This window comes from Corylus avellana, chromosome ca6 (assembly GCF_901000735.1).
Source record: "Corylus avellana chromosome ca6, CavTom2PMs-1.0".
Lineage (NCBI taxonomy): Eukaryota > Viridiplantae > Streptophyta > Magnoliopsida > Fagales > Betulaceae > Corylus > Corylus avellana.
Window position 1 is genome coordinate 18,016,528 of NC_081546.1, and position 12,544 is coordinate 18,029,071.

Below are 12,544 nucleotides of genomic sequence, written 5' to 3' on the forward strand. Positions count from 1 at the left end.
TTGGTGTTGGTCAAGAAGACCAGCAAACATACTTGGGATATAAATAGGCAAAGAAGGTGGATATCTTGTCCTTTCCTCCACCAAGAGACTGTTACGAGCTGGCACTCATTCACATGTTGCCTTGATGAATTAGCACATGTTACGTTCAGCCGCATTAAACTACTCTTTTGTTTTTTCTTTTTTCTTTTTTTCTTTTTATTGCGTTAATTAAAATCATTAAAAACATGTGAAATGACAAAAACAACCTACGTTTAAAACTAATTTTCATAAATACTCTTTAAATATAAATATAGTAATGTTATTTAGAAGACTCTTATACAACTTACGTGCATCTTGATAATGTGATAATAAAGATCTGTTATTGTTACATTATCTAGGAGTGATTTTTATTGATACATCATTACCACTTGTATAACACTCGTACAAGAGTTTATTTTGGTACCTAAGTTTTTATGTTTTTTTTTTTTTTCCCTAAATTTTAAAAAGGTATAAATATAGTACTCAACCTATGAGAAAATACTGAATCACTATTTCCGTTAGTCTCCATCAGTCTCAACTAATGAAATTTTCACGTGTGACTCACATAATATGTCATGTGTCCTAAAAATTAAAATTAATAAATTAATAAAAAAATAAAATAAAAAAACCCTAAAAAACACCGAAATCCTAAATAATCGCCGCCTCCCCATTTTCATCTCTTTCTCGTCCCCCAAACCCTAAAAAACACCAAAATTCCTAAAGTTTCCCTCTCCTCTCTCCCTCCCTCGATCACTTTCTCTCTTACTCTGGCGACGGCGAAGAACCACCGCTCTCCCTCCCTCAGCTCGCTCACACACTCTCTCTCTCTCCGGCGATGGCGAAGAAGAACTAGCAACCAGAAAATCCCTTCGGCAAAGATGAGCTCGTCCCCCTCCCACCGTTGTCGAGCCATCCCAGACAACCCACGAGCTCCTCCCTCTCCCACCATCGTTTTCCCTCCGTCTCCTCCCTTCAACCCACAACCCATGAGATCCTCCCTTCCGACCAACGAGCCGGAGGTGATTGAATCTGATCAAGGATCTAATTTTATGAGTTTATATGATTTTTTCCTTTTGCCAGATATAACTCAATTAAAAAGTTATGAGTTTTTTCCTAGATTTCTAAAGCATTGTAAATTTTTTCTTGATTAATTGAAAGTAGTAGAGAAAAAACTGGTTAAATTGTGGGTTGAATTGAAATTGGCTTGGAGAACTAGTCAACGTACTTGATTATCTAATACAGATTATTCGGCAAAATCGAAATCGGAATCCGAAACTCACAAACAACAAAAAAAAACTCCACAATCGAAACCCACGAACAAAAGCTCCAGAGAGGGAGAGACTTCTTGGTGAAAGTGGGTTGGATTTCTTAAAGAGATCATCGCAAGAACTGGTGTTTCAGAGAGGAAAGGAAGAGAATAGGAATTTGGGGTATTATTATTTTAGTTGGAACTGACACGTTTTTAGTTTTTTTATTTTATTATTATTTTTATTATTTTATTATTTTAAATTTTTAGGACACAAGGCGAAGGCTGATTTAGTATTTTTTCATAGGTTGGATATTATATTTATAATTTTTAAAAACTTAAAGGAAAAAAATAAAAATTTAGGTACTAACAAAAATTATTAACCCATAAATTTATTTATGTCATTATTCATTTGCCAGAAATTGTTAGGTTTGAAGTGGTATGCATGTGTTGTACAACTAGGCTTCGAGTTAGTGCTCCCACAGCATTATTATTATATATATTTTTTTTAATTTTTTCAAGGATAATTCTGTGATAAATTTCTGACTGAACGCTCCTTTTGTGATCTTTCCCTTAACTTTATTTTATTTTATTTTATTTTAATTTCTTATGTTGTCGCAGATTTGAAATGAATCATTCTGTGTTTTTGGTCCAATAAAGTAATGAATGTTCGTGTCACCCTAACATTTTTCTCACATAAAATTAAAATAATTAATTTTTCTTTTAAAAAAAAAATAAAAAAAAATAAAAACCCAAGGGAGCACCCCCACTGCTTGGCCGCGGCCGCCCCAACATTGTTATTAATTAGTTTGGAAAATAATTGTGCTTTAAATATAATTTCGTACCAGATTTTTAATGTAGTTATAAAAATACTGCATTTTTTTAAAAAATATATATATATGAAACTTCCATTGATGAAATCTATGATGGTTACAAAGTCATAAAAATTACTTCAAGTTTCCGCGAACCCATGTACAATTACATTTAAGGAACAGATCTGCTTCGCGTAGACTAAATCTAGGACATGGGTAGCCCAAATAAAAAACAACTAGAAAACTAAAAATTTGGTCGTGATAGTTAAGCCCTCACATTGACCTACTTCATCTTCAACCCGAAGGCCAAGACAACAACCTCATCCTCAACCTGAAGGCCAGGACAACAAAATAAAAAACATAAAACAAAAAACCCCACAAGTAATAGTGGAGGAGCACGTTATCGTAGACATCTCTTCGGAAGACACACCTTGACGAAAGAGGACGATCAAATTTAAGGTTGAAGAGACTAGATCTGGATCTAGATCTAAAGCAACCTGCTAGAAACAGAGACCGGAGGAACCCAAAGGATATACACGTTGCACTTGTGCCATGTTTTTAATTCAAACTATAATTAATAACTTTGAGCCCAATAATGTTAAGAAATTTGAGCTCTATAATTATTAAATACAAATACACGTTGCAAAAGTGACATACTTTCGTATTATTTCTTAGGTCACACGGTGGTTTAAGTCAAATCTATAATTTGAGTTTTAAGGTACTTCACTCATTTCCATACAAATTGCATATGCTACAAAGATTCATGCGATTAAAATAAATAGGAAGGCTTGCACGAGGGACGCGTTGTAAAGAACATAATAATTTTTCTTGTATTTCTAACATTTTTCAAGTCTTATTAAAAGGTCATTAATTACAATATTGATGTTATAAACTTAGCTTCCAATAGTGCAATTTAACTGGGAGTAATGCTATATATGATTCTTTTTATATTCTATTTATTCTCTTAAAATTGATGTAATTTTTTAAAATTACTTCTTCATGAATCTAATGATCAAAATGGTGACTTAGCGATTCTTCATTTTGCTTTCTTCTACTCTTCTTTTTCTAAATTTAGGGTTGTAATCAAATAAAGCCAAGTCTAGCTTTAGAATTTTAGGATTGGGTTATAAAGACTTCTACAAAAAAATCATTATCTGAGCTTGGCTAACAGTAAATTCGAGCTCGTTAAAAATGCTATTTCGAGTCAAGCCAAGTACTCGACTGAGTTGGCTCGACTCAGGCTTAAGTGTAAAGTCGAGTCGAACTCGAGCTTGAGTTTGGTAAAAAAACTCCATTCGAGTCGTTATCGGGTAACTCGGCTTGTGCTCGGCTAGACTAAATTCTTTTGTCCTCCAACAGTTATCTTAGCGAATCTTTTGATTTGGATTAACTCTCAATATTCTATGTTGTTTTGGAATTTGAGTTACATGGAATATGGTAAAGAAATTCGTGTTCCTAACTCATCTCATAAAATTGATTCGATAAGAGATGATTGCCCACTCCTTATGAACATGCCAAAGATCCTTTGTCCATAGGCAATGTGGGATTATTCTTCAACACCCTCTCTCACGTGCAGGCCAGTATTTTTCCTTGTCCTTGTCACAGGATAAGTAGTGAGGGCCCCATTTGTCATGTGATAAGCTCTGATACCATGTTAAATTACCAGTTATCCCAAAAGCTTAAGCTAATAGGAATAGGTAAATTTAATCCTTAATCAACACTTTAATATTCTCCCCCATGTGTGAGCTCAAACTCTCTTTCAATAAGTGAGGCCCAACACGTAGAATATTTAATTTAAATATGGGTGATTTGGTAGAGTCAAGGTTCGATTCCAGGACCTTTTGGCTCTGAAACCATGTTAAATCACCACTTGTCCTAAAAACTTAAGCTTGTTAAGGAATAATCTCACACTGCTTGTGGACAAAGGATCTTGTACATGTTTATAAGGAGTGGGCAATCATCTCCTATCGAACCGGTTTTATGAGATTAGTTAGGCCCACAAATTTTTTCATGGTATTAGAGCCTACTACAAGACGAATGGAGCCCACACTACTTAGCCCATGACAAGGACCAGGAAAAATATTGGCATGCACGTGAGTGAGTGTGTTGATGAATAATCCAACATTTCCTGTGGACAAGATCTTGGGTATGTTTATAAGGAATGAACAATCCCTTCTTATTGAATCGGTTTTGTAAGATGAGTTAAACTCACAAATTTCTTCATATGACTGGTTTGCTTTTAAATAATTTATGATTGCATCTTGTAAAATACCCCTTCCCTTAAGGAGGATGAAAACCTGGTCAAATTTTCCAGAAGTTGACTTAATCTTCGAAGCAACTTCAAGTATCTATTTTAAAACAAGTTAGTTTAATATGTGATAATATATATGCATACGTGACTTGCAATTGAGGCTGCTTGCTGCAATAGTTTCACGTATATTAGTTGTAATCTATGGAAAACTAGCTTATAACCCTAGCAATACGCAAGCGTTTTATTAAATTCATACAATCACTTAAAAAAAAAAAAATCCCAAATTAGTGACGTTTGAGAGAAAAAAAATAATGAAGTGCACTTGGGTCCTATTGTCTACTGTGGAAAATTCCAACGGCTATAGACCAGGTTTATGTATATTTATGTGATCTATAAGCTTAATGAATGAATATGAAATATTAAATATAGAATAAAGTTTCTCTCACCAAATGATTGGGGTTTGGATTCCAACCCATCTCCTGCCATTATTGTAACTAGGCTTGGGCGTCGTTTGGTGATGCCAGTATCCGTAGAAAAAATTTTGCTTCGCCAAAATGTTGATAAAGTCGAAAATTTCATCGACTTATTCCGCTGAAATTTTGTCCCGACACCGATACACAGTCGGTAAAGTCAGTTCAGTAAAGTCGGTATGTGAACAAATTAAAAATTATCGACGAAGTCGGTTGGTAGATGGTTAATAAAGTCGGTTCGGTTAACAAATTTTATTTCTCCTACGGAATTTGTCGAAAAATATATATATATATATATATTTTGCTCACCATCCATTGGTTAATCGGTATCGGTAGAAGTCGATTCTCTATCGATCAATATGCGGTCAAAAGTCAATAGGCGCCTAATTGTATGAGTGGTGCAAATTTGCCAACTGCTTTTTCGAAATCACTTAGAGCAAAAAAAAAAAAAAAAAAAAAAAAAAAAAATTTTAATTTGGTTCAGTTGAATGGCATGTGAAGTTGATAAAAGTGGCAGATTTTGTATTCGACAGCTGTGTCTCATCAATCATATCTCCAGCTCTGTCTTCGACCGACACTCGTGGGTTTCCCATATCTGTATATAAACTGTCAATATATATATATATATATATATATATATATATATATATATTACTTTCATATATATTCTCAAATCTAGGTTTCGCTTTGCTTGATATGGTCATGAAAATTACCACTAAATCTAAAATTTAATACTTATGATGAATTAAGAGGAATGATTCCATTCCTATTTTGGTTTTTTTATTTTATTTTATTTTTTTTTTTTCACAATTTTTAAAATTATTATTAGATTTGTGAGGTTCATGCAGGAGCTTCATTGATCCAAAGGTGATTTTTAATTATAGCAACAATTAAATAAATATACAAACACCAATTACCAGATGCCCAAATATCTCAATCTACACCAAGACCAAAAAATAAATATGATAGCTCCCCATGCAACAACAATGGAGTCATTTATGCAGACGTTTTAAATACCTTCAAGACATTATAGGCTACATTATGGTTAGGTGTGATGGTGTATAGGATGATCACACTATTATAAGTGTGGTCATTCTCACATCAGATTGTATAATATTTACAGGAAGGTAATAAAACTTTTAGTGAAGGTAACCGATCAAGAGAAACAACTCTTAGTCAAGAGTTGAGTTGAGACTCTATAAATAGAGTCTCATGACAACACAAACTGTATCCCAAAACATATATCTTAAGTACGTGAAAATAACTCTACAGAATCCTATAGAATCGAACAGTGTGAACATGGTTAAGAATTTGAAGAAAATTATGATGAATTAAGAGGAATGATTCCATTCCTATTTTGGCTTTTTTTTTTTTCTATTTTCTCAACTTTTAAAGTTATTATTAGATTTGTAGAGTTCATGTAGGAACTCCATTGATCCAATTGTGATTTTGAAAATTAGAAGAATGAAAAAAAAAAAAAAAAAGATGGGAAGATGTATGGCAAGAATTAAATAGGACAAAGTTTTCCTTCAAACTAGGTTGGAGGAATTTCCTCCAACCTAGTCTCTAAAATTGACATGTGTCCTCAAACATGTGCTTCTCACATGTTTTTTTTAATACCCTAATTTCCACAAACTATAGTTAACTCCACCGTTAGTTTCTCTCTCTCTCTCACGTTCTCTCTCTCTCCTTCCCCTCCCAAACGAGACCAAGCTGTCTTTTCAACCCAAAAAATCTCTCTGTCTTTACGGAAGAGTGTTTTTTTAAAAAAAGAAAAGATTTTTAAGAGGGTTGATTGAGTTTTCTTAAAAATTTAACAAAAAATAACAATTGTACTTTATCTTTTTTTAGTCGGAAAAGATAACAAAAAATGCTCAGATTGAAGGGATCATCAAAGATTGAAACTTTTCTGGAAATTTCATAAAAAAATTTTACCATGCTCAGATTGAAGGGATCATCAAAAAATGCTCAGATTGAAGAATAATCTTTATTTGTTAAATAGATGGTTTTGAAAATTTAAGAAAAACCCAATCGCCCCTCTTAAAAATGTTTTCTTTTTTAAAAAAAAACCTCTTGGCAAAGTTTCAATAAAGAGATTTTTTGGGTTGGAAAGACAGCTTGGTCTCGTGTGGGAGGGGAAGGAGAGAGAGAGGACGTGAGAGAGAGAGAGAGAGAGAGAGAGAACGTGAGAGAGAGAAACTGACGGTGGAGTTAACTATAGTTTGTGGAAATTAGGGTATTAAAAAAAACATGTGAGAAGCACATATTTGAGGACACATGTCAATTTTAGAGACAAGGTTGGAGGAATTTCCTCCAACCTAGTTTGGAGGAAAACTTAAATAAACAAACACCGATTACTAGATGCCCAAATATCTCAATCTACACCAAGACCAGCAAATAAATATGGTAGCTCTCCATGCAACAACAATGGAGTCAATGGAGTCATTTATGAGACCTTATAAATACCTTTGACATTATAGGCTACATTAGTACAGTTGATGTTATCCCTTCAGAAGCAAGAATCGACCTCCCTAAACCAAAATTTTGGATCCGCCATTGTTGACAATGACATGCCAACTCTAAGGGTGTCAAGGCGGTTACGGTTAGCGGTTATCGGCAATAACCGCTAACCGTAACCGCCTTAGTGGTTAGTAGATTTCACTAACCGCAACCGCTAACCGCCTAGCGATTAACGGTTAGCAGTTAGTGAAATAGATAACCGTCCACTAATGGCTTTTTCAAAATTGGGCTTTTTTTGGAGCTTTTTGGGCTTTTTTTTTTACTTTTTTACCTTTTTTTTTTTTTTTGTATTTTTAGTGTCTTCTTGGGCCCAATTGCTATAAAAAGAGCCCATATTGAAAAATCAAAAATATTTGACCCAAAATTTACATTTACTTGTACTTTAAAAAAATTTCCTTAAATATTAAATCATAACCGGTTAACTTTTTTTTTTAAAAAAAAATATAAAAAAAAATTCAGCACAACATATAAAAAAAAGTTCATAATTCAAACAACTGTCACAACATATAATGATAATACATTAATACTTAAATTGTGTTTATAAGTAACACATTGGTCATTGTTTAATCCAATGTCAATTACTTAATTTGATATTATACGAATCATATCATCATTGTACATTAATAATATGATTCACTTGAAGTCTTGAATAAAATATTTGAATTGTCATTGAATCATATGATTAAGTATTGATATTATACATTTATATTATTCATATGCATATGTAGACTTATATAGACTTATAACATATATAGACTTATAAGTTTATAACATACATTGGAAATAAGTCTCTAGATATTTAATTGTTGTATTAATATGAATTGGTATACTTATGAGTTATGTCATATTATATATGTATAATTTGTTATTATATAATCAAATGATTTAATGATCAATTGATCATGTGATATAATCATATAAATTATAGTGATAATATATTAATACTCAAATTGTGATTTAATTATTTTTTAAAAAAATTGTGATTTAATGATCAAGTAATTATGTTATATGTATAAATATTTTATAATTATAATTATAAAAATATATTATATAAAAAAGCGGTTAGCAGAAACCGCCCGCATTGACACCCCTAGCCAACCTCTCAATGGAGATAAGAAAAAAGAAAAGTAGAAACCATATAGCGGGTCTTTTGGAGCGAGAAACTACCATTTACTTGTGGAACCGACGTACGTACCTTCTCTACTACACTACCAATTAATTAATATAAAAGAAAACCTTGGGTCCTTGTTTGCAACAACTTGCTAGTTTCCTTGCATCAGTAGGAGAGAGAAGGGTGGCCACTTAAGAGAGGAATAAAGATGTGCACCAAGAAATAAAAAATAAAAAAATAAAAAATAAAATAAAAATCAAGACACCTAACAAACACCGATTACCAGATGCATGGGGAGCTATCATATTTATACAGAATCCTATAGAATCGAACAGTGTGAACATGGTTCAGAATTTGAAGAAAATTATGATGAATTAAGAGGAATGATTCCATTCCTATTTTGGCTTTTTTTCTATTTTCTCAACTTTTAAAGTTATTATTGGATTTGTGGAGTTCATGTAAGAACTCCATTGATCCAATGGTAATTTTGAAAATTAGAAGAATGAAAAAAAAGATCGGAAGATGATGTATAGCAAGAATTAAATAAATAAACAAACACCGATTACCAGATGCCCAAATATCTCAATCTACACCTAGACCAGCAAATAAATATGATAGCTCCCCACGCAACAACAGTGGAGTCATTTATGAGACGTTATAAATACCTTTGACATTATAGGCTACATTAATACAGTTGATGTTATCCCAACAGAAGCAAGAATCAACCTCCTTAAACCAAAATCTTGGATCCGCTACTGCTGACAATGACATGCCAACCCCTCATTGGAGATGAGAAAAAAGAAAAGTAGAAACCATAAAGCGGGTCTTTGGGAGTGAGAAACTACCATTTACTTGTGGTTCCTTCTCAACTACATACGCAACCAATTAATTAATATAAAAGAAAACATTGGGTTGTTGTTTGCAAGAACTTGCTAGTTTCCTTGCATCAGTAGGAGAGAGAAGGGTGGCCACTTAAGAGAAGAATAAAGATGTGGACCAAGAAAAAAAAAAAAAAAAATCAAGACTCCTAACAAACACCGATTATTGGATGCTCAAATATCTCAATCTACACCAAGACCAGCAAATAAATATGATAGCTCCCCATGCAACAACAGTGGAGTCTTTGATGAGACGTTATAAATACCTTTGTCATTATAGGCTACATTAGCACAGTTGATGTTATCCCAACAGAACAAGAAACGATCCCCCCTAAAACCAAAATCTTGGATCCGCAACCGGTGACAATGACATGCCAACCCTTCATTGGAGTTGAGAAAAAAGAAAAATAGAAACCATATGGCGGGTCTTTGGGAGTGAGAAACTACCACTTACTTGTGGAACCGGCATACGTACCTTCTCAGCTACGCAACCAATTAATATAAAAGAAAACATTGGGTTGTTGTTTGCAAGAACTTGCTAGTTTCCTTGCATCAGTAGGAGAGAGAAGGGTGGCCACTTAAGAGAAGAATAAAGATGTGCACCAAGAAAAAAAAAAAAAAAAATTCAAGACTCCTAACAAACACCGATTACCAGATGCCCAAATATCCCAGCAAATAAATATGATAGCTCCCCATGCAACAACAGTGGATCATTTATGAGACGTTATAAATACCTTTGACATTATAGGCTACATTAGTACAGTTGATGTTATTCCAACAGAAGCAAGAATCGACCTCCCCCAAAACCAAAATCTTGGATCCGCCACTGTTCCTTGCAATTTGATATTGCTGCCCTAAAAAATGAAGTTAGCCGAGATGCCTGCCTGATAAGGCCGGCGCCTTGCTTCCATAGAATTGAATGATGCTACGATTTTTGTGTCTCATATGGGTTAAGTCTAATCTTAATAATGTGTATATAAGTTATTGGATATCCTCCTTTTGTAAGTCGGTTTTTAATAGTAAATTCTAATTATAGAAAATCTAGATCCATATTTTTAAGCGGGTCAATAGATATAACCACACTTCACTAGATAATACTAAAAATTATATTTTTTTTTCTACCACTATCTCACCCCGTTGACCACTGAAGCCGTGAGATAATGATAAGACAGTAGCAATATTACTCTAGCGGGGCAATAGATATGACCAATTCACTAGATAATGATTTGTTACAAAATAAATGCCAATAGCTTTGTAATTGTAATCAACCGATGCTGATTACATTAAACTACAAAGGCTTGGCCCCCTCTTCCTTCCCCTGAGATTTTGGCATTTTGCTTAGGCGATGAAGGAGTAAATCAAAATCATCTTGGCTTCGGATGAGACTGAGACGCACATAACGATCAAGTTCAGCACCAAACATGCCACCTTCCCGGCCAGTTATACCGGCTGCTTCCAAGACCGAATAACAATCTATATCCTCTTCCCTCTCACACTTCAACCACGCATAAGCTGTCATCATTTCAAATTGTTAAAATTATAGAAATTTTGCAATTCAAGTCCATATTTCTTTTCTGATTTTTCAGCTAATCCCGTGTATTAAATTCACACTTGTTCTTCAAAATGTAATTTTTAAAAATGTGCGGTTTGAATAAAATAGTGATTTCAAAACGTAGTTAATGAAAACACAATTTTTAAAAACGCTGTGAAATATTTAATAAAATTCGGCTTCGGCCTTTAAAATCATGCGTTTTAAAAAAAGGAAAACAATTCAAAATTAGGTCATGTGATTTGCTAGATTTACAATAATTAGCTCCATGTGGTATTAAAATGAACTTAGAGGTCTCTGTGATATGCCAAAAAAGAAAATTTCGTCCCCAGGGTCAAATTCTGTCTACTAATTTAGCAGATTCCATTAGTGTGACACTTACTTAAATAGAACATGTGTCACAATTTTATTGGCTCTAACATTTCACGCTATCAGAATCTGTTAAGTTAATAGACGGAATTTTTTTGTAGAAGTACCTTACCTTTGGTTTGAAAATGCTGTCATTTTTTTATAAACGTAGTCCCAAACTGAATACTTGTCATGGTTTTATTTAAAAATGTGTTTGGCCTACGAAATCATGAACCCAAACGCACTAGTGTTCTCTTTGTGTGATGTATTGCTAGTAAATTGTCAAATATGATCAAAGTAAGAACACCCACCAATCAAATCATTAAATCTTGAGTAACAATATTACCTGGAGAAGGTGCTCTAAGTTTCTGGGAAAAACTGCAGTACTGTGGTGTAAGTTTCTGGAAAGAAAAGCGTTTGAACGTGGACAAAGTCTTACTCAATTTTTCCCAGCAATCTCTCATGATCTCGTAACCAAATTCGAATATTTCTCTTGCTCCGTCTTCAAGGACTACTTTTATAAGCTTTAAAGCTCTTAATTGAGAATCACGAGAAACACCAATAGTGTTCAAGGCCATATACGTTGTCATTCGTTCGTACACAGCTCCTCATCCTTTATTATTGCCCACCTGCATCAAACCCACCATATGATCACCGAAATTCAGATCCGGATCTTCAACAATGTAATGTCTAAAATATTCGGGCGATAAATATGAGAGAGTTTTTATGATTAGGCTCACTTATCCGAACAGGAGACGGGCTGTCCGAGATTCATTTGAGTAAATGGACTCTATAGAAACTGTATCACATTTATTAGAATTACTAAAAATTCGAACAAAATTGTTAGAGATTTCTTCTGCACTTTTTGGTAATATAGTAGTTGCATGTAGTACAAATCTAAGTTCAAGAACTACTTGAGAGTTGAGATTAGGAACAAGTTCACAAAGAAAGGTGGAATTAAGAGCAGCCATATGCTTTTACATAATTGAATCCTTAGCAACAGTTTATTATTACAACTAAGTCTTATTAAGTGCTTATGAGGGTGGATAATGGGTTTTCCGTAAAAACATATCTATATAATATTTAACAAATTCCAAGATCTCATAGGAAACCAATAATTCTCTTATTTAACCAATAAAATAGTTTAATATGATTAAGATTCGATAAGTAATGCTAGAAACTACATTTTTATCCTACAATTATTTTACATTGCTAGCATAATAGTCTTAACCAACCCTTGATTAGTCCTTGTTTAAAAAAAAAAAATTAAAAAAAAAATCTAATGGTTGATTAAGACTAAGCACTGTAAAATGGTTGGAAGATAAAAATGTAAGTGCAATA

The 12,544-nt window shown here is 33.4% G+C and overlaps 1 pseudogene; it reads right to left on the minus strand.

The window, feature by feature from the left end:
• Positions 1 to 10,532: 10,532 nt before the first annotated feature.
• LOC132185276 (tryptophan aminotransferase-related protein 3-like) overlaps positions 10,533 to 12,544 on the minus strand; it is a 65,429-nt pseudogene continuing 63,417 nt past the window's right edge.